The following is a 23,233-nucleotide window of genomic DNA, read 5'->3' as shown; positions in this document are numbered from 1 at the left end:
TGTGAGCAGGCTTGCAGAGCAAGTGCCTTTAACTGCCCCAGACCTGTTTTTAGTAGTGTATTGTTTAGTTTCCATGATTTTGTGTATGCTCTATAGCCTTTCTTGCTACTGATTTGTAGTTTAATTCCATTGTGGTCAGATAGAATTCAAGGAATTATTTCAATTTTCCTGAATTTGTTAAGATTTGCTTTGTGTCCTAATATATGGTCTATTTTAGAGAATGTTCCATGTGCTGCTGAAAAGAATGTATATTCTGCAGCCTTTGGATGAAATGTCCGTATATATCTGTTAGGTCCATTCCTTCTATGACCTCATTTAGTCCAGATGCCTCTCTGTTTATTCTTTCCCTGGATGACCTGTCAATTGATGAGAGTGGGGTGTTAAAGTCACCCACCACCACTGTGTTTGGTGTTATCTGTGACCTTAGTTCTAATAGTGTTTGTTTGACGAATTTGGGAGCCCCCATGTTAGGTGCATATACGTTTAGGATTGTAATGTCCTCCTGTTGGAGTGTGCCCTTAATCAATATAAAGTGACCTTCCTTATCTTTCTTGACTAACGTCGGACTAAAGTCTACCCTGTCTGATATTAGGATAGCAACCCCTGCTTGTTTTCTAGGCCCATTTTCTTGAAACACCGTCTTCCAACCTTTCACCCTAAGATAATGTCTATCCTTTGTAGAAAGGTGAGTTTCTTGGAGACAACAAATTGTAGGATCCTGCTTTTTAACCCAGTCTGCAAATCTATGTCTTTTCGTTGGGGCATTGAGACCGTTGATATTAAGAGATATTATTGAAAGGTGTGTATTTATGTTTGCCATTTTTTGTGTGTGTGTGTGTGTGTTTCTGGTTCTACCTGTGCTCTCTTCTTTTAACTGGTATTTGAGTATAGCTTGTTTTTTCTAGGTTCCTTATATGAGTGCTTTTCCTTTTGTTCAACATGGAGGATTCTATCAAGTATTTTCTGTAGAGCTGGTTTTGTCTTCAAATACTCCTTTAACCTGCTTTTGTCATGGAATGTCTTTATTTCTCCATCTATTTGAATGGATAACTTTGCAGGATAAAGTAACCTTGGTTGACAGTTGTTATCTTTCAGAATTTGGAATATATCACTCCAAGCCCTTCTGGCTTTAAAAGTTTGTGTTGAATAATCTGCTGTAATCCTGATGGGCTTGCTTTTGTAGGTAACTTGATTTTTCTCGCTAACTGCTTTCAATATTTTTTCTTTGGTGTGTGTGTTTGGAAGTTTGATTATAATATGGCGAGGAGAGGTTCTTTCTGGGTTTTGTCTGGCTGGGGTTCTAAAGGCTTCCTGTATCTGTATTGGCACCTCTTTCCCAATTTGGGGGAAATTTTCCTCTATGATTTTGTTGAAGATGCCTACTATGCCTCTGGAGTGGAGTTCTTCTCCTTCTACTATGCCCTGAATTCTTATATTGGATCTTTTCATAGTGTCCCGAATATCTTGAAATTCCCACTCATACTTTTCTATAAGTTTGTCTTTCTCTTTGTTGGACTGCATTAGGTCTGCCACCTGGTCTTCTAGCTTAGATATTCTGTCCTCTCCCTCATCCATCCTACTGGTGAGATTTTCTACAGAGTTTTTTATTTCATTAACTGTGTTCTTCATTGCTAGTAATTCTGAATGGTTTTTCTTTATTATTTCTATTTCCCTATTTATGTCTTGTATTGCCTTCTTTATTTCATTAAATTGGTGTCCTGCCTCTTCGTTGATTCCTTTGATTTCCTCTTTGATTTCTTCTTTGATTGTTTTCATGTGTTCTTTGACCTCTTTGAACATATTTATAATTATTCTTTTGAACTCTTTCTCAGGCATTTCCTCTAACTCTTTCTCACTGGAGGACATTTCTGATGCATTAATACTTTTAGGTGGATTTATATTGTCTTGCTTTTTAGTGTTTCTTGTGTTATAATGTATATATTTTTGCATCTTGGATTAAGTTAATGCTTGGATTTTCTAGCTAGCTGTGTATTCTTAGCTGTATCAATTGATTTGATGTAATATATTTTCAGGGTAGGACCTTAAGGTATTAGGTGTGGCTCTTAAGACTCTCAGAGTATCTACAAAGATGTTCTTAGGGGTTGAGTTTCCCTGCTATAGGAGTATTCAAGCAGGCTGAGTGGAATAAAATACAGGTAGATTCTAAAATTTAACTAAACACTGTACACATTCAATCAAAAACAGACCCGAGTATGTATGCAAGAGTAGTTATTATAATGACCAGATCCTCTATCAACAAAGAGATTTAGATTTCTGGTCTGTTGAGGGATCCAAGTCAGCTTGTGACCAAGTGAGACCCTTCCCTGGTGCAATCCCAGTTACCTTGGGTGATTTTGGTCTCAGTCAAGTTGCTGCCTGGGTCGTCGGGCTGCTGTTCTGATTTCTGGAGCTGGGCACTTGCTTTTCCTACGGGGCAAACCGAGCCGCTGCTGCTGCCTCTGCTGCTGCCGTAGCTGCCACTGCTGGAGCCACCACCGCTGCTGAAGCTGCCGCTGCCGTGTCCACCGCCGCTGCTCCCCCCGAAGCCGCTGCTGCGGGATCTGCCGCCGCTGCCGCCCCTGGGTCCGCTGCTGCTGGGGCCGCTGGTACCGGTGCTGGAGCCGCTGAAGTTGCTGCCAAACTCTGCTCCTGCTTGGGTCCTGCTGTCAGCCCAAGTTGGCGTGGCCGGGTCCCGGTCCGCTGCTGTGTGCGCTGGAGCTGGGCTCAGGCGGTGGGGGAGGGGAGGGAGCCGCGGCTGCTCTGGTTGTCTCGCTGCTCCACGTGTGCTTTTACCTCGCGGTCTTCTCCTCCGCTGCCCGCTGCCGCTCTCCCCTCACGTTTCCCGAGTTGCGGAGAGCACGGTGTGAGGGGAAAATCCCGCACCTGGCTTTTCCTGTGGCTCGAGCCAAGACAGACCTGTTTTTAAACAATGGTGTGTGTGTGTGTGTGTGTGTGTGTGTGTGTGTGTGTGTGTGTGTAGGGGGGCATGAGTGTGCCCCAAGGTATATGTGGTCAAAGTTGTCTGTGCTCCACCTACTTCCACAGTCTTTTGCTCCTGCAGACACATCTGGCCCATGAGCAGCTTTATGTGGGTGCTGGGGACTAGAACCCTGGTCAGAAGGTTTTGTAAGCAAGCACCTTTAATCACTGGGCCATCTTCCACGCCCACAACAGTGTTAACTTGCAGTAGAAGACACTTGTACACTCCTTCAATGTCCCCAGTGAGGTTCAGAGACAGTGCTGATTGGTGAAAGAATCATTTATGGATTTTTAGTGCTAAGGGGACCAGTAATTAAGTGGTGATGGAGTGAGAAAATCGGCTGTAAAGTGTAGGTGAGATGGGAGGTGTGTGGGTTAGAAGGCTGGGAAATGTCTTAGCAGTTAAGGGTGCTTGCAAAGCCTGCTGGCCTGGGTTCAATAGCCAGACAGGCGTTCGCTTGCAACAGCAAGAAACCCTGGCACATGTGCACAGGCACACACACATATGAGCAAATAAATGAGTAACAAGTTTAAAAAGTGTATGAAAAATCATAGAGAAAATATTGTTGATGTGAGCAGAGGAAGACAGGACACTCAATGGATGTATTTAGGTGAGAGAAGGCAAAACAGAAGCCTAAGGACCCACATTTGACTCTCTAAATCCCACATAAGCCAGGCGCACAAGGTGACCCAGGCCTCTTCAGTGCCACAGGCCCTGAAGGGTGTGGAGGGCTTGAAAGCCTGCGCTTGTCGTTCTCTGTGGGGTGGAAGGCTCTTCCTGCCTCCACCTCCCAGGCCTTGGCTCACAGGCCCTGTTTATGCGGTGCTAAGGGTCAAACTCAGGACCTTAGGCATGCTAGGAACGCGCTCTACCCTCTGAACTACATCCCAGCCCTGGTTTTGTCTTAAAAATGTGAACTAAAGAGCTGGCGTGAGGGCGCACGCCTTTAATCCCAGCACTGGGGAGGCAGAGGTAGGAGGATCGCTGTAAGTTCAAGGCCACCCTGAGACTACATAGTGAATTCCAGGTCAGCCTGGGCCAGAGTGAAACCCTAACTTGAAAAAACAACGGCAGCAACAACAAAACCAAACCAAACAAAAAAGTAAACTAAACAGCTGGCGTGATGGCGCACGCCTTTAATCCCAGCACTCGGGAGGCAGAGGTAGGAGGATTGAAGTGAGTTCGAGGCCATCCTGAGACTACATAGTGAATTCCAGGTCAGCCTGACCTAGAGTGAGTCCCTACCTTGAAAAACAAAACAAAACAACAACAAAAAAGTAAACTAACCTCGTGTCATCCCTCCAGAGTAGTTTTACTCTTTGGAAACAGGGTCTCATGTAGCCAAGGCTAACTCTGTAGCCCAGGTTGGACTTGAACTTGAACTCTTCCTGCCTCAGCCTCTGGAGTGCTGGAATTATAGGTGCGCACCACCATGGCCAGCTGTGAGTCCTTATTTTCTCATTTAGTATCATCCTTCCTTTTGGTTTTAACTTGCTTTCTCTTTCTAAGTTTTCAAGTGGAATAGTTAAGTAATTAGTTTATAACTTTTGATCTAATATGCACATTTGTGATTCTAACATAATCGCCATATAGCTTACATCCATTATCATTATTTTTTGGTATTTTCATTATTGCTTAAAGTATTTTTAAATTTCCATTATGAGACTTATTTCTACCCATGAGTCGTTAGAAATGTTTACCTATGAGAATCTAGAAACAAGTTTTTAAATTCCCACACTTAAGGCAGGCATGGTGACGTATGCCACTAATCCCAGCCCTTCGGAGGCAGAAGAAGGAGGCTCAGAAGTTCAAGTTCATCCTCAGCTACACAGCAGGTTTGCGCCTAAGCTGCATGAGATCCTCCTCACACAAGGGGCTGGGGTGGTGCGTCAGTCAGTACAGTCAGTAAGATGAGTGAGAAGCCAATGACAGGGTCTGTCTCAAATGGTGGTAGATGGCATTCATAAGGGTGATACCTAAGGTAGTTCTCTGGCCACTACATGCACATGCACTCATGTGCACCCAAGCACATATGAATACACACACACACATATACATACATACATATATATATATATCACACATACACACACATAAAAAAGAAATGTCAGAATTTATTATTATGACATTTAAATTCTAGAGTGTTTTTTTTTTTTTCTTCCCTCCCTCCTTCCTTGTGGTGCTGACTCTGAGCTCCCTGGTCCAGGTTCCCTGTACCTGATGGTGTCGGGTGGGCACAGGGAAGAGTGAGCAGGCCAGATCTCTGTTTCTCAGCTCCTCCCAGCTCCCTGGTCCAGGCTCCCTGGGCCGGACTGTGCGTGGGCAGGTGCGGTGTGGAGGGAATAGGACGCATCCCTGTTTCCAGCTCCTCCCAGGTCCCTGGCCCTGGCGGGCCTCATTGTGCCTTGCTTGGGGAGGCCTGGTTCCTGGGTGGGCTGTGGAATCAGGCCTTTTGCTCTGGTATCCTGATTGGCCACTGGGAACCAACATCCCTGTTCACCTGAATCAAAGGGTGCATGGGCAAAGAAAAAAATTTGTTTCCTCCTCAATAAATAGTCTCCCTAAAATGGGTAGACAACAATGCAAAAAAAGCTAATGAAGTCAGGAAAACAGAGATCTGCCCCAAGGAGGCCTAGTGCTTGAAATCATAGAGAAATCAACAGAGAATTCATTCCCCAAATAAAGACACAACCAATGAGACCCTGATCAAAAGAACCGCTGAACGGGAAGCAAAGCATCAATGAGCCAACAATCCTATCAATGGCACTGAACAGAACCGTCTCTTAGAGTGTTTAGCTTTTGATGGTAGGCTTGGTTGATTGAAGAATGTTAGAACCCTCAAAAGAGATATGAACAAATGGAAGGTGAGTCAAAAAATGGAAGATCTCAGGCTGGGTGTGGTGGCGCATGCCCTTAATCCCAGCACTCAGGAGGCAGAGGTAGGAGAATCACCGTGAGTTCAAGGCCACCCTGAGACTACATAGTTAATTCCAGGACAGCCTGAGCTAGAATGAAACCCTACCTCGAAAAACAAAAAAACAAACAAAAAAAAAAAAGGAAGATTTCAACAACTGTTGATTAAGCTTAATGAAGACCTGATCAAATGCAAGAATGAATTCCAGGAAGCATCAAGAAAATCAGAACTCGAACTGAAATTGTACCTCAAAAAAGAGATGGACATGGTGCAAAATAACAAAACAGAAAACAAAAATCAAATAGAAATGATAAAAAAAAAAACACCTCTCTAGAACCCCTCACCTACAGAGTTACTCGTGGAGAAGACAGAACCTCTGACCTGGAAGACCAGACAGAAGAACTTGATTGGGAGGCTAAAAACTTGGCTAAGTTCAAAAAATCAAGGGAACAGAATATGAGGGCACTGTGGGATACCCTAAAATGACCAAACACCCAAATCATGGGTACACCAGAAGAAGAGGAAATCCAAGCCAGAGGCATAGAGAACATTTTCAACAAAATTATTAAAAAAGGTTTCCGAATATGTCGAAAGAGAGGCCCATCCAGATACAAGAAGCCCACAGAAGACAAAACGGCAGGACCAAAGAAGAAACTCTCCAAGACACAACATAGCTAAAACTCTTAACAATGAAAACAGAGAGAGAGCGTTAAGAGCAACAAGAGAGAAACAACTCACAATACACAAAGGCAATCCTGTCAGAATTACATAAGATTTCTCAATGGAAACTCTGAAAGCCAGAAGGGTCTGGACTAGAACATTTCGGGGTCTAAAAAATTATGGCTTTCAACCCAAGCTACTCTACCCAGCAACAGTATCCCTCATAATAGATGGTGAAAGGAAAACTTTCCATGAAAAAAGTCAACTCTATGATTACATGATCACAAAGCCAAACCTATAGAGAATACTTGAGGGAATCCTTCACACAGAACAGTCAAACCACCAATCTCAAGAGCCAACAAGAAGAGGATCACAATAACCAAAACAGACTAGGCTCAAAATAGTACAAAACACAAGAAAGCACCAAACCACATCAAACAGCTCATCATGGCAGGGATTAATTTAAACCTCACAGTAATAACCTTAATATTAATGTCTTAACACACCCATCAAAAGACACAGGTTATCAGGGTGGATCAAAAAGCTGGATCCTTCTATCTGCTGTCTTCAAGAAACCCACCTCACCTTCAGGAAACCCACCTTCAAGAAGCCCACCTTGGAAAATGATATTCCAAGCAAATGGAAATAAAAAGCAAGCAGGTATTGCTCTATTAATATCTGATAAAACAGACTTCAAACCAAAACTAATCAAAAATGACAAAGAAGGCCACTTCTTACTCATCAAGGGAATGATCCAACATGAGCACATCACAATCATAAATCTATATGTGCCAAATACAGCGGCACCACAGTTTATAAAACAAAATTCACTCAATAAAGCAGAAATAAAGACCAACACCATCATAGTTGGGGAGATAAATACTCCAACCTCATGAATAGACAGATCATCCAAACAGAAAATCAAAAGGGAAATGATAGAGCTCAACAACATCATGGATCAACTACACCTAACAGATACCTACAGAACTTTCCACCCCAACTCTACAGAATACACATTCTTCTTAGCAGTCCAAAGAACCTTCTCAAAACTTGACCATGTATTAGGCCATAAAGCATGCCGCGATAAAGTCAGGAAAACTGAAGTAATTTCCTGCATCATGTCAAATCACAATGCTTTACAGCTATAAATTAACACCAAGAAACACATCAAGAACTCCACCAGCTCCTGAAGACTAAACAGTTACCTTTTTTTTTTTTTAATAAAATTGGCCAGGCCTGGTGGCACACGCCTTTTGTTGTTGTTGTTTACTTTTATTTATTTACTTGAGAGTGACAGAGAGAGAGAGAATGGGTGTGCCAGGGCTTCCAGCCACTGCAAAGGAACTCCAGACACATGCGCCCCCTTGTGCATCTGGCTAACGTGGGTCCTGGGGAATTGAGCCTCAAACCGGGGTCCTTAGGCTTCATAAGCAAGCGTTTAACCGCTAAGCCAACTCTCCGGCCCTAAACAGCTACCTTTAAACAATGAATGGGTTGTAGAAGAAATAAAAAAAGAAATTGTAAAATTCCTAGAAGTAAATGATAATGAAAACACCGTCTACCTAAGGGGAAAATTCACAGTGCTAAATGCCTTCATTACAAAGACAGAGAGATCCCAAAATAATAACCTAACTGTCCAACTAAAGGCACTTGGAAAAAGACGAGTCCAACCCAAAGAGCTCCAGATGGAAAGAAATGATCAAGATTTGAGCAGAAATTAATGAATTGGCAACTAAAAAACAATTTTTAAAAGTCAATGAAATGAAGACCTGGTTCTTTGAAAAAATAAACAAGACTGACAAACTCTTGGCCAATTTGATCAAGCAAAAAAAAAAAAAAAAAAAAGACAGACTCAAATTAACAAAATCAGAAATGAAAAAGGAGAGATTAGAACAGACATCAATAAAATTGGAAGAATGATCAGGGCACACTTTTAAAACCTCTACTCCACAAAATTAAATAATCTGGAAGAAATGGATGAATTCCTAGACACATACCACCTGCCAAAACTAAACTCAGAGCAGATTAATCTCCTAAACAAGCCTATCACATCCATGGAGATTGATGAGGTAATCAAAAACCTTCCCCAAAAGAAAAGTCCAGGACCAGATGGCTTCTTAGCCAAATTCTATCAAACCTTCATTGAAGAATTGAAACCAATTTTTCTCAAACTGTTTCACATAATTGGAGACCAAAATATCCTCCCCAACTCCTTTATGAAGCTAGCATCACTCTAATACCAAAACCAGTCAGAGATGCAACAAGAAGAGAAAACTATAATCCCTGATGAACTTAGATGCAAAGATCCTGAACAAAATCCTTGCAAACCAAATTCAACAACACACCAAAAGCATTATCCACCTTGACCAAGTAGGCTTCACCCCAGGGATGCAGGGATCTCAGAGATGGTGCAATATATGGAAATCAGTCAATGTAATATACCATATAAATAAACTTAACTATAAAAACCACATGATTGGCCGGGCATGGTGACACATACATTTAATCCCAGAATTCAGGAGGCAGAGGTAGGAGGATTGCTATGAGTTCGAGGCCACCCTGAAACTACATAGTGAATTCCAGGTCAGCCTGGGCTAGAGTGAAACCCTACCTCAAAAAAAAAAAAAAAAAAAAAAAAAAGAAAAGAAAAGAAAAAGAAAAAAAGAAAACAACACATGATCATCTCAACTGATGCAGAGAAGGCCTTTGACAAAATACAACACCACTACATGATGAAAACACTGGAAAGAATAGGCATGGAGGCTTTATATCTCAGCACAATAAAGGCTATATACAAAACTCCTAAAGCCCAAATAATACTTAATGGGGAAAAGCTCAAGAAGTTCCCACTGAGATTGGGAACAAGACAGGGGAGCCCACTCTCCCCACTGCTCTTCAACATAGTACTAGAAATATTAGCCCAAACAATAAGGCAGGAGAAAGAAATAAAAGGGATTCAAATTGGAAAGGAAGAAGTGAAGTGTTGCAGTCAGGTTCACATTGCTGGCAGAAATCAGTCGAGCAAGAGCAGCTTTTGGGAAAAAAGGGTTTATTTTGTCTTACAGACTCAAGGGGAAGCTCCATGATGGCAGGGAAAATGACAACATAAGCAGAGGGTGGGCATCACCCCTTTGCCAATGTCAGGTGGACAACAGCAATAGGAGAGTGCCAAACACAGGCAAGGGGACACTGGCTATAACACCTATAAGCCCACCACCAACAATATACTGCCTCCAGGAGGCGTTAGCTCCCAAATCTCCATCAGCTGGGAACCTAGCATTCAGAACACTTAAGTTTATGGGAGACACCTGAATCAAACCACCATATTCCACCCCTGGTCCCCATAAACTGAGAACCATATATGATTTAAGATGCAATGCTTTCATTGAACTTTAAAAGTCCCTGTAGTTTTTATCAATCCCAATGTTGTTCAAACATTCCTATAGTTCAAGGTCTTTTAACTGAACCATAGTACCAAAAAATTTCCCCAAGCCCCAGAATGGTGCAGAACTCATACTGCAAAAGATGGCACTGGGAATAGCAAAGAAATATTCAAAAACCACAAAATATAAACAGGACAAACATCAAACTCTGTAGTTCCAAGACCAACAAGTTTCCAAGTCCAATAATTTGAACCAGCAACAAGTCTCTGGAGTTTCAATTCTGCACCTCCAGCTAGGCTACTCACAGTCCTGGAAAACTTCATCTGGAGCCAGCAGCTCTCCTTGGCAGCCATCTCATGGTCCCGGCATCTCCACTGGGTCTCCACTGCAACCCATGGTTCATCCTCATGGCCCCATGGAATCTCCATGCAAGCATCCAGCAAACTTGCTTCACACTGCCCATGGCCATTTCCAAACCACAAAACCGTGTTACAAATTCAATGATACTCTTTCCTGCATTTCTTATACTCCACAATACCAGGTAGGGTGCCAATTTGTTAATCTGGAGGAATAAAGCAGACTTTGAAGAACAGGACACTCCTTGAGCACTCAGACCCCTTCAAAATAGTCTACACTCTTCCTGTTGCCCTAGTGCAGATCAGCTGGCCCAATCTCAAAGGTTGTAATCTCTCAATTACGGACACAGGCATAACAGCAAGCTTTTCACACAAACTGCTAACCCAGTCTAAGCAAGGCTCTTTCTCACCCTCATAAGCCAAACCTCACAGTCCATAGTCTTACTGCATTCAGGTATTTCAACTCTGACCAGAATAGTCCATCAAGCTGAGCTTACAGCACTGCAAGGCATCTCTTAGGCCAAGGTTTCAAATCCTTCCACATTCCTCTTGAAAATCAGCTCCAAAAGGCCAAAGCCATACAGTCAGGTGTCTATTAGCAATCCTAGTCCTCTGGTACCAACATTACTATTGCAGTCAGGTTTGCATTGCTGGCAGAAAGCAGCCAGCCAAGAGCAGCTTTTGGGAAAAACGGGTTTATTTTGGCTTATAGACTTGAGGGGACACTCCACAATGGTAGGGAAAATGAAGGCATAAGCAGAGGGTAGACATCACCCCCTCACCAATGTCAGGTGAACAGCAATAGGAGAGTGTGCCAAACACTAGAAAGGGGGAGCTGGCTATAACACCCATAAGCCTGCCCCCAATAATACTCTGCCTCCAGGAGGTGTTAATTCTGAAATCTCCATTGGCTGGAAACCTAGCATTCAGAACACCTAAGTTTACGGGGAACACCTGAATCAAACCACCACATGACCAAGTAGGCTTCATCCCAGGTATGCAGGGATGGTTCAATATACAGAAATCGGTCAACATAATATACCATATAAATAAACTTAACCATAAAAACATGATCATCTCAATTGATGCAGAGAAGTCCTTTGACAAAATACAACACCACTTCATGAACAAAACACTGGAAAGAATGAAGCTTAAAAGCTTTTTCACAGACAAATATAAGTAGAGCCAATAGATTACCCACTGAATGGGAGAGAAAAAATCTTTGCCAGCTATACCACTGACAGGAACCTAATATCTAGAATCTACAAAAAACTCAAAAAGTTAAACAATAAAAAATACAACAACCCATTCCAAAAGTGTGGGGGCAGAGTACTGAATAGGGAGTTCTTAGAGGAAGAATTACAAATGGCAAACACACACTTAAGAAACTGTTCAATATCTCTAACCACTAGGGAGATGCAAATTAAAACACTATGAGATTCCACCTTACCCCAGTAAGAACAGCAAACACTAAAAAAAAAAAAAAAAAAAAAAAACAAATCAAATTAAAACAAATGTTGGCGAGGATGTGGAGAAACAGGAACACCCATTCACTGTTGGTGGGAATGTAAGCTCGTACAACCACTATGGAAATCACTATGGAGACTCCTGAAAAGGATGAATATAGAGTTACCAACAGACCTTGTTAATTTCCTTACTGGGCATTTACCCTGAAAGCTCCACAACTCAGTTCAGATATATTTGCTCAACCATGTTTATAGCTGCTGATCTTATAATAGCTAAGAACTGGAATCAACCCAGGTGTCCATCACTGGGTGAATGGATAACCAAGATGTAGTATATCTACACAATGGAAGTCTACTCAGCAGTAAGAAAAAAAATGACACTGAAATTTGTAGAAAAATTTGGAACAGATCATACTAAGTGAACTCTCACAATTATAGAAAGACAATCATCACATGGTTTCATTCATCTGCAATTCCTAACTAGGATCAGCCCAAGTTGCTGACATACCTGAATGGCATCTTGATCTTGGACAATAGGGAGGGTAGGGCTTGGGGAAAGGGGAAGGGTGTGGGGGACACATAACTGTATCCAAATTGAACTGGGACCATAGAATCTTATATATCCTGGAAGTCAGACTAAAAAATTAAACCCTTGGGCTGGAGAGATGGCTTAGCAGTTAAGCGCTTGCCTATGAAGCCTAAGGACCCTGGTTTGAGGCTCGATTCCCCAGGACCCATGTTAGCCAGATGCAAAGGGGACACACGCATCTGGAGTTCATTTGCAGTGGCTGGAGCCCCTGGCTTGTCCATTCTCTCTCTCCTCTCTCTTTCTCTGCCTCTTTCTCTCTCTGTCGCACTCAAATAAGAATAAACAACAACAACAAAAAGTTTTAAAAAAAGTTAGACCCTCAAGAGTACCTTAGGTGGAGCTCCTGAATCAAAGGGCCCTGGAGAGGGTGAGATGAAGCCTAACCTTAATTTTCTCCTGTTTCTCTTTTTTGTCTTTTTCTTTTTTTCTATTCTCTTGGTGTGGGCCTGCAATTCTCTGTATCAAGACGTAGCTAACATCTACAGTGAGCTGTTGGAGAGACCTACAAGGTCTCCCAAAACAAACAAGACGGACTTCTGCCAGAGCACTTGATTACCCACCAGAGGTTAATGATAAGACCCTACTGCTGAAGACACCATATGCTGTCAACACGGACCATTGAGAGACCTGGGTGGAATCCGGAAGAAAGCCAGTCCCCAGACAGTTGCCCATCTAGTGCTTGAAGGTTCTGCATGAGGGGGAAAGTGACCAACATCTGTCTGAGCAACTTAAAGTCTAAGCGACTCAGCATCAAACAACCTGACGTGATGCTCACACAGAGCAATACTGGCACACAGCCATGGTGGGTAACCAACTGCTCTTGGATTGGCTAATGGACCTACTCACTGGAAAGGAAACCATATCTGGAGCTGGGAAACAAGTCAGAATCATATCCAGATAACGATTTAGCTTTCCAATGTCAAGCTCCCATTAATCTTGGGCTAAAAGAGGGCCTATACCCCTTAAATTCTCTCTAAATTAATAATGGTCATCCCACTTAACTGGTGCTGACTTCACTCTCTGTTGGAGAATCTGCTTCTTTTATTTTATTTTATTTATTTTAAAAATATTTTTTGTTCACTTATTTATGTATTTATTTATTTGAGAGCGACAGACACAGAGAGAAAGACAGATAGAGGGAGAGAGAGAGAATGGGCGCGCCAGGGCTTCCAGCCTCTGCAAACGAACTCCAGATGCGTGCGCCCCCTTGTGCATCTGGTTAACGTGGGTCCTGGGGAATCGAGCCTCGAACCAGGGTCCTTAGGCTTCACAGGCAAGCGCTTAACCACTAAGCCATCTCTCCAGCCCTATTTTATTTTATTTTATTTTTTAAGGTAAAATCTCAGTCTATCCCAGGGTGACCTGGAATTCACTATGTAGTCTCAGGGTGGCCTTGAACTCATGACGATCCTTCTGTTTCTGACTCTTGAGAGTTGGGATTAAAGGTGTGCACCACCACACCTGGCTCTGCTTCTATTTTTCATACAGGAGCAGGACCTAAGGAGATAAATGACCCAGTGCACTTCACCCCGGCCCCAGCTGAAACCACAGTGGAATTGGAGAGATGAGCAAACGTGCAGCTTTCTCAGTGAACCTGGTATCAGCACAGGGTGAAGGAGACAGACCCTGAGGACACTCAACACCTACCAAAGCAGAGATCCAGAGGCTCCTAAGAGCCCATCACTGAAGTAGACTTAAAGTGCTTCCAGCATGGCTCAGGGAATTTTGCAAAAGAGGGGATGGAATGATTGTTAGAGCCACAAGTTGGGACATTATGCACAGAGACATTGCCTTTCCCCCAAATCTGACTGCTGCCCCCACAGTGCATGACCCACAATCTCCATGAGGTTGACCTGCATCCCCAACAAGGAGGGCCTTTTTGGAAAAGGGGCAGGGATGAGGGAAATGATGGTACTAACATGTGGTGTTTACATACTAAGTATGTCCATATCTAATAAAAAAGAACCCAAGGATTCCACATATTAGGCAAGAGCTCTACTAACAAACCACACCCTCAGCCCCTCACTGGGGTTCTAGGCAGGAGCTCTACCACTGAGCCACGCCCCCAGCCCCTCACTGGGGGATTCCAGGCAGGAGCTCTATCACTGAGCCACGCCCCCAGCCCCTCACTGGGGGATTCTAGGCAGGAGCGCTACCACTGAGCCACACCCCCAGCCCCTCACTGGAGGATTCTAGGCAGGAGCTCTACCACTGAGCCACACCACCCAGCCCCTCACTGGGGATTCTAGGCAGGAGCTCTACCACTGAGCCACGCCCCCAGCCCCTCACTGGGGATTCTAGGCAGGAGCTCTACCACTGAGCCACACCACCCAGCCCCTCCCTGGGGAATTCTAGGCAAGTGTTTACTGTAGAGCCTTTTCCCCTTTGAGTTAGGGTTTCACTCTGAAGTTCAGGCTGGTCTTTATTTATAATTTTCCTGCCAGAGTTTCCCAAATGCTGGGATTGCAGGCTTGGGCCACCAGGCCCTGCTGAGAGCTGATTTCCTGGCCAGCATGGAGCTGAGTCTGTTTCTTGTACGCTTACAAAGCTCTTCCCCAAGGTGGCATGCAGATGTCTATAGATGTCCTGCAGATCAAGTGAGTTACTTTGCTCTTCAAATCTTCTAAATCCGACTCATGTTTATCCGATTGTCTGTCGATGGCTGTAGAAGGTGTTTCAAAGCCTCCCGTTGGCAGATCTATCAATTTCCTTTCCCAGGAGTTACTGTAACTTGTTTTTTTTTTCTCTCTCTCTCTCTCTCTCTCTCTCTCTTTTGGCTTGTGTATGTGTGTGTTCAGGTGTGTATGTCTGTTTGCATGTAGGCTTGCAGATCTGCACACACGTGAGGCCAGAGGTTGATACCAAGTGTCTTCCTTGGTCACTTTCTTTCTTATTTATTTAAGATAAGGTCTCTCACTTGAACCCAGAACTTGCTAATTCAGCTAGTCTGGCCAGCCTTGCCCCAGGGACCTCCTGGCTTGCCTGCTGAGTGCTGAGATCACAGGCGCATGCCATCATGCCCACCTAGCACATATGTGGGGTCTGGGGACCTCAAGGTTGAAGGGCATTTTATCCACTGTGCCTCTCCCCAGCCCCCACATACAAAGTAAGTTATGACAACAGGTGCATCACAGTCGGATCGAGACAGTCCTGCTGGGGAAGTGAACTTGGAGTCACGTGCCATCCTTTTTTATTAGGTAAGATTTTGCTCTAGTCCAGGCTGACTTGGAACTCCCTCTATTGTCTCAGGGGCATTGAACTCACAGCCATCCTCCTACCTCTGCCTCTCAAGTGCTGGGATTAAAGATGAGCACACCACGCCCAGCAACATCTCATCCTCTTTATCCCGAACAGTCCTTTCACACTTTCATTGGAGAATCTTGTCCTTTCCTTTTTCCTTCCCACACATCCCTGTACTTAAGTTTTAGGACCATCTCCTGTAAATGATGTGTGTATGTATGTTTCTAGTTTATTGTGAACATTGATATATTCAGATTTATTTATCTGTTTCATTCTCTCTCTTCTCCTATAGGTTTTGATCTTTCTTTACACTGAATTGATTGAGAGTTTGGAATCTTATTTTCCCTTCTCATTCCTTTTTCCTTTTCTAATGTATTTATTTACTCACTAAATATGCATTTATTCATGGGTTGTTTATTTTTGCTTGTTTGGGTTTTTCTTTTTTGAGACAGGATCTCAGCCTGTACCCCTGATTGACCTCAAGCTCCAGCAATCTTCTTGCCTCAGCCCCCCAAATGTTGGGGTTCCCAGCCTGCTCTGCCACACCTGGCTGTTAAGGGTTATTCTTGAAAATGCACACATGATGCGCATGCAAAATCTAATGTTAGCCAGTGTTTTCACCCCTTTCCAGGGACCACTCAGGAGCCCACTGTGTGTGAGCAGTAGCCTCTGCCCTGAGCCCGCCTGGGACCAAAGGCGTGCGTGTGGGCATCTGTGCAACCATTTCATTCTTTTCTGGATTTTTCACATGTCTTGCTATGTAGCCTGGGCTGCCCTCAACCTTGCAATCCTCTTGCCTCAGCCTCCTGAAATCTGGGATAACAGGTATGTGCCATCACACTTGGCTGTCATGTTACAATTTACATGATTAAAAAGCTCTTGGGAAAATAGGGGCTGGGAGATGGCTCAGTCAGTAAAGCCCTTGTCATGCAAGTATGAGGACCTCAGTTCGATACCCACAGCCTGTGAAAAGTGCCAGATGTATGCGGGGCGTGGTGGCGCACGCCTTTAATCCCAGCACTCGGGAGGCAGAGGTAGGAGGATCACTGTGAGTTCGAGACCACCCCTGAGACTCCATAGTGAATTCCAGGTCAGCCTGGGCTAGAGTGTGACACTACTTTGAAACCCCCCCCACCGAAAAAAAAACCCAGCTAGATGTGGTGGTATGAACTTGCAAAGTCTAGCACTGGGGAGACAGGAGGAGGACCCCTCAGGCTCACTGGCCAGCTGGTTTGGCCAGTTTAGCCAGTTTAGCCTGAGCTTCAGACTGGTGAGAGACCTTGTCTCAAAAGAGGTGGACGGAGAACCGGAGGCAGACAGCCGAGGCTGTCATCTGGCCCCCACATGCATATGCACATACATGCACACACATCTACACACTTGCATTCTACTTCCAAGTATGCACAAAAACATGCATAAAAGCTGCTGAGAAGATAGGACCAGATGGGGACGATTTAAAGAAACAATCCACCATATGTTATTATCATTACACATCATATGTATTTAACATTGCAAAGACTTAGGAGTCCTGCATGGCTCTGCCCCCTCCCTGGCTACCATTCCAGGCCACAGTGCCCACCCAGGTGTGTTCAGTAATTAAGATAGTGTGACACTAAGACTGGACAGACACAGTGACCCAGGAGAAAGCCTGAAGCCCACAGGCGGTCCCAGTCCTACTGGGACTCCTGATTTATGGCGGTACAGGTCCACTTGGGAGTGAGGAGACTGTTTAATGAATGCTACTGGGACAATTCGCTATTCATGTGGAAAAAATGAAATTGAATTTCTGCCTCACGTCATAAATAAAAGTCACTTGTGGAAGATAGTGTGGGAGATTATCTTTGTGTCTTCACCGTGGCGGGAGGCTTGCTTAAACAAGACACAAAAAGTGTGGACCGTAAAATACAAGATTGATAAATTTCACCGTGCTAACATAGAAACTTCGCTTGCCAAAAACTAACACAAGGAGGGTGGGAAAGCACGTCTTGGAGTGAGATGACATATTTTCCACACATAGACCATCTGAGGAGATAAATAAATCATCCAAATAAACACAGCCTGCCCCTTAAGAAATCGTAGACATGGATTAGGGTCTGATGGTGTGGCTCAGTGGGTAGAGTGGTAGCCTAGCGTGCACAAAGCCCTGGTTTGGTTTACAGCAGCACAAAACTAGGTGTGGCGGTCCATGCCTGAAATCTCAGTTCTTGGGGCATGGAAGCAAAAGGATTAGGAGTTCAAGAAAGAAAGAAAGAGAAGAAAAGAATAAAAGAAAAAGGAAAAAATGGCTGAAAGTTGGGACAAGCATGTCACAGCAAGAGACATCTGTGGTGGAATCTCCACAGCCAACTTGGTCGGATTGGGAGACAACTGGGAGCTGCGTGAGGCATGCGTTTGGGTGTGTCCATGGTTAGCTGAATGGAGAGATCCTGGGGCCATGTAGGCAGCCCCATCCTGGGATGGAGAATGAAGGAGAGAGGTAGGCTGCTTCCCACAGGCACGTTTCTTTCCTGTTTTCGTGGTGTGAGCAGTCCTCCTCCACTGCATACGACCACCACGTGGATGGGCCACGTGACTGTGGATGGGCCACGTGACTGTGGACAGAGCCCTCTGAAACTGTGAGCCAAAATAACTTTTTCTTCCCTTAAGTTGTTCCTGCCAGATGTTTGGTTCCCAGTGATGGAATGCTGACTCACATAGCCATGTTTATATAAATGGCAAATGAACCTATAAGAGGAGAGTCAGTTTCCTTGGTAATAGAGTAAATGCATATTTGGTTTGTCATTTTGTTCCCAGATTGGCAAGACTCAGTCTGATAAGTTATGTGTTGATGCTGCAAATTGACCTCCATTGGTGTTTTGTGAATGTTTTAATTTGTGATTATTGATTTGCATGTGTGTATGTGTGGAGAGGCCAGGTTCTCTTGCTGCTGTAAACAAATGCCTGTTCAACTTTACATGGGGGCTGGGGAATTGAACCCAGGCCCACAGGCTTTGCAAGCAAGCACCTGTTATGCCCAGATCACAGGGTCCCCAAAGACCACCAAGAGAGTCGGACATGTATGCAACAGCAAAGAGCTTTATTTTGGGCTGAAGCTCAGGCTCCAGACTTCACCAACGCAGTGGGTCCATCCAAGAGCCCTGAATGGCATCTGGGAGGAGCTTTTATTAGGTTCAAACAAAGAAAAGGGGAATTTCCAACATAGCAGTTACATGATTGGTTGACATTTAGCCAGAGTACACATGTTACGAGCTGATTGGTTTCACAGTAGCTGAGGAGTGTTAAGCAAACTTATCTATAGTCACAGGAGCCACAGGAATGTATAACATCTACTTGGTCCTTTCTGATTGGTCCGGTACAGGGTTATTTCGGGTACTGGGCAGTTTGTGGTTGTTTTTCCCAGTAACTGCAAAGTGCTGCATCAGTAACTTGGGCCCTGCAGGGCAACAGAAACTTAGGCCTATTAATATCTTTAAAGCCTGTCACGGTGTTACTTTGGTTTGGGCTCTTTGGTACCTTTAACCATGGAGCCATTTCGCCAGCCTCTGTTTTTGCTTTTTTAAAAATATTTTTTATTTTTATTTATTTATTTGAGAGCAACAGAGAGAAAGAAAGAGGCAGAGGGAGAGAGAGACAGAGAGAGAATGGGCACGCCAGGGCGTCCAGCCACTGCAAACGACCTCCAGATGCGTGCGCCCCCTTGTGCATCTGGCTAACATGGGCCCTGGGGAATGGAGCCTCAAACTGGGGTCCTTAGGCTTCATGGGCAAGTGCTTAACCGCTAAGCAATCTCTCCAGCCCCTGTTTTTGCTTTTTTAAAACACATGTGTGTGCATGTGCAAGTACATGTGCGCATGCGTGTGGGTGGGCATTGTATGTATATATGTGCGTGCATGTATGAAGGCCAGAGGGCAACCTCAGGTGTTGTTTCTCAGGAACACCATCCACCTCCTTTGAGACAGGGTCTCTCTCTGGCCTGGAGCTCACCACTTAGGCTAGACCCGCCAGCCAGTGAGCCTGAGGAAGCCTCCTGTCTCTGTCTCCCCCGTGCTGGGTTGACAAGTGATGTCGCCATACTTGGCCCTTGTAGATGGGTTCTGGAGAGAGTACACAAATTGTCCTCAGCCCCCAAGACACGCAGCCCTGCTTTTTTTTTTTTTTTTGGCAGTCTCACGTAGCCCAGGATGGCCTCCAGCTACTACGTATCCGAGGAGGACCCAGATCTTCTAACTGTCCTCCCTCCACCCCTGAGTGCGGGGATCACAGGTGCGCCCCCCATGCCCAGCTTGCGCGCTGCAATGGATCAAATCCTGGGCCCCGGGCATGTCAGCTGGCCATTCTACCTACTGAGCCATGTTTCTGGTCCTCACACTTCGGAAAATGAATCGGTTTTAACTTAGAGAAGTGAACATTTCAAGGTGTTACGCTCCAGCAGTTCTATTTAAATCAGAGAGAAGTGTTTGAACATGAGCCCATGGAGTGGAGTACTGGAATGTTCCCAGCACGCCATTTATAGAAACAAAGCCCTGAGAAAGGACCACGTGCCCATCTGATGGATGAGAGGGTGAAACATGCTTGGTGTACTAACACGATGGAATCTCACCCAGTGATGAAAATTTTACATGGTAGGGACCCACAACTGCCAACTTGGCCTTGTCTTCAAAACATATGCCAGAGGACTGGGGAGATGGCTCAGTGTGAGGCCACTTGCCTTGCCAGCCTAAGTGCCAGAGTTCAGATACCCGGACTCCATGTAAAAGCCAGAACTGTGGCGAGCTTCTGTAATCCCAGCAATCACTTGGAGAGATGATAGGCAGAGATGAGAGAATTTCCCGGGAGCCATAGACCAGCTAGCCTGCTGAATGCAGCAGAGAACTGTGACACCCAGAGAGAGCCTGCCTCAAACAATGGGGAAGGTGAGGACAGGTGGCCCAAGTCATCCTCTGAGCTCCCAATCCACATGTTGGCATGGGCGTGCCTACATTCACACATACGAACATGTGCACCCATGCCAAAAATAAATTTTTTAAAGAGAAACGAGGAACACATCAGAGTGAGGCTGGTTAAGTGGGTTTTTGTTCAGCATCACATGAGTGCAGCTGTGGAAACGGTTACAGGCACACCACGGGACTTGTGATAATGGTCAGCTCGGGGCGTGGAGGGTCAGGGGGCAGTCAAGCGGGGAAGGAGTCCCAGCTCAGGGTGACTGGCAGGAGGGGACATGGCTCAGGAGCCTCGTGGCTAGAGTCCCCCAAGAGAGTCAGTTGACCCCAAGGCTGTGTCTGGCTTATTTGCTCATCCTTTCTGGCTTTTGAGGATGTCACTGAGGTGCTTCCAAGTTTCTGGCTTGTGGGGTCATCTCACGCTGCCCTCCCCGCTGTCCTTGCGGGGTCTCCGCGTGCGCTGCCCCTGGACCCTCCTTGCTCTATCTGTCCCCCGCCCTGGTGTCTGTGTTCCACTCCAGCCGCTTAATTTCCTGGAACCCTTGCCTCGTCCCCTGATTCCCATCTTGAGGCTTCCTTCTCGGAGACCTGACATTCACTGCTCAGCTCTCAGAAGCCCCTCGCTGGCAAACTAAGAGACTATGGATACTCCTGCCTCCTCTGGGTCCTTGGCTGTGGGGGGGGGGTGAAGGCCGCAGAGCAGCCAGGGACGCCGACTCCTGATGCCCGGTCACCGAGGAGGAGGCTGCATCCGAGGATACCATGGTTCCCTCGAGGAACCCTCTTAGCTGTGTTGGTACCTTTTGTCCCCAGGGGACTCCGAGTCCCCCCCGTTTGTACTTCATCTAATGACTAGTTGTTGAATCTCGTGCCTCTATTGAATACATTCCCCTAACTGCTGGTGATGGTTGAATTCTACTGTCAACTTGATTAGATCCGGAATCAAGTAAGAAACATGCCTCTTGCTTGGGTGGGTTTGCAAGGGCCTCTCTGAACGGTCTGATGGAGGAAGGAAGTCCTCCCTCCAGAGTGGCTGGCCTGTCCTGCCGTGGGTGCAGACGCAGAAGTTCCGAGAGAACCCAGGGCCTCTTGGCTGGCGGCCTGCGCTGCTCTCTGGTGAGCATGTCTGCCGTGCTGCCCCTCCCCTCACAGACACTGGGACCCCGATTTACCAGCCTTCCAATATGGCCTGAAGCGTCGAGTCTCCCCGAGAGTCCTCTGCACTTCAGTATCACAGTGGGACTGCTGGGGCACCCAACAGGCTCTTTAACACCCCAGCCTGCACACAGCCGCTGTTGGACCGCCCAGCCCGGATCCTGCACGCTAATCCGGCGATTCCCTTTAGAAGTCTAGAGGGCCCTGGATAGCGCACCCCCTAAACACAGGGGCACCGCCAATGGGTCCCAGCTACGGAAGTGAAGCAAGCAAGTTTCCCAGGGACACTGGTTAAAACTGAATCCGCTGCTCCCATTTAATTAAATTATAAACTACATAGACCCCCACTGCCTTGGATTACCTTTATAATAAAGTAAAATGCCCCACCCAAGACAAAACAAAACAACAACAGCCCCTCTTATGTTGAAGTCCCAACTCCTAACGTGACCATCCTTGGAGGGAAGGTCTTTAGGGAGGTGCCTCAGGTTCAAGGAGGTGGTAAGTGTTGGTCTCCGATCTGAGAAACTCCTCAGCTTTATAAAAAGAGGAGGAGCATGGTCCTGGTGGCACACATTTGCAATCTCAGCAGTGGGGAAGCTGAGGCAGGAGGATTGCAAGTTGGAGGTTACAGAACAAGATTTTTTCCTCAAGAGCAAGAGGAGACTCACTCTCCCCCTTCCTCCCTCTCTGCCTGTCTTTCAGTCTCTCTCTCTCACTCTACCCTTCCCAGTCACCCGATATAAAAATGAAAAGAGCTGTCACCAGGAAGTGACCTTGAACCACCATCTTTTTCAGACCTCTGAGCCATACATTCCTTGTGTATATGTCGCCCCGGCTGTGATCCCTTGCCATGGGCTAATGGCAAATTAATTCACCACACAAATCATTGCAGTGACTTCAGACAGGGTCAGCTCAGCCTGACCACACAGGTCTGGCACGACCGCTCCTCGGGAGGCTGAGAATGTGGCTCAGGGGTGGAGCACCTGCCTAGAATTCCCCTGTGTTGCAGTCGGGTTCGCTTTGCTGGCAGTAGACACCAGACCAAGAACAGCTTGTGGAAAGAAAAGGTTACTTTGCTTTGTAGACTCGAGGGGAAGCTCCATGATGGTAGAGGAAAATGATGGCATGAGCAGAGGGTGGACATTACCTCCTGGCCAAAATCAGGTGGACAACAGTGACAGGGGAGTGTGCCAAACACTGGCAAGGCAAAACTGGTTATAACACCCATAAACCTGCCCCCAACAATACATCACCTCTAGGAGGCTCCAATTCCCAAATTGCCACCAGCTGGGAGCCTGGCATTCAGAACACATAAGTTTATGGGGGACACTTGAATCAAACCATCTCATTCTGCCACTGGCTCCTATCAACAGAATACTATCCATAATGTAAAATAGCATTCATTCAGTCCAACTTTAATTTTCTTTTAATTAAGAGAGAGAGAGAGGGCTGGAGAGATGGCTTAGCAGTTAAGCGCTTGCCTGTGAAGCCTAAGGACCCCGGTTCAAGACTTGATTCCCCAGGACCCACGTTAGCCAGATGCACAAGGG

This window comes from Jaculus jaculus, chromosome 2 (assembly GCF_020740685.1).
Source record: "Jaculus jaculus isolate mJacJac1 chromosome 2, mJacJac1.mat.Y.cur, whole genome shotgun sequence".
In the NCBI taxonomy this organism is placed as follows: Eukaryota; Metazoa; Chordata; class Mammalia; order Rodentia; family Dipodidae; genus Jaculus; species Jaculus jaculus.
The sequence above is the reverse complement of the archived record's forward strand: the minus strand, read 5'-3'. Positions refer to the sequence as shown.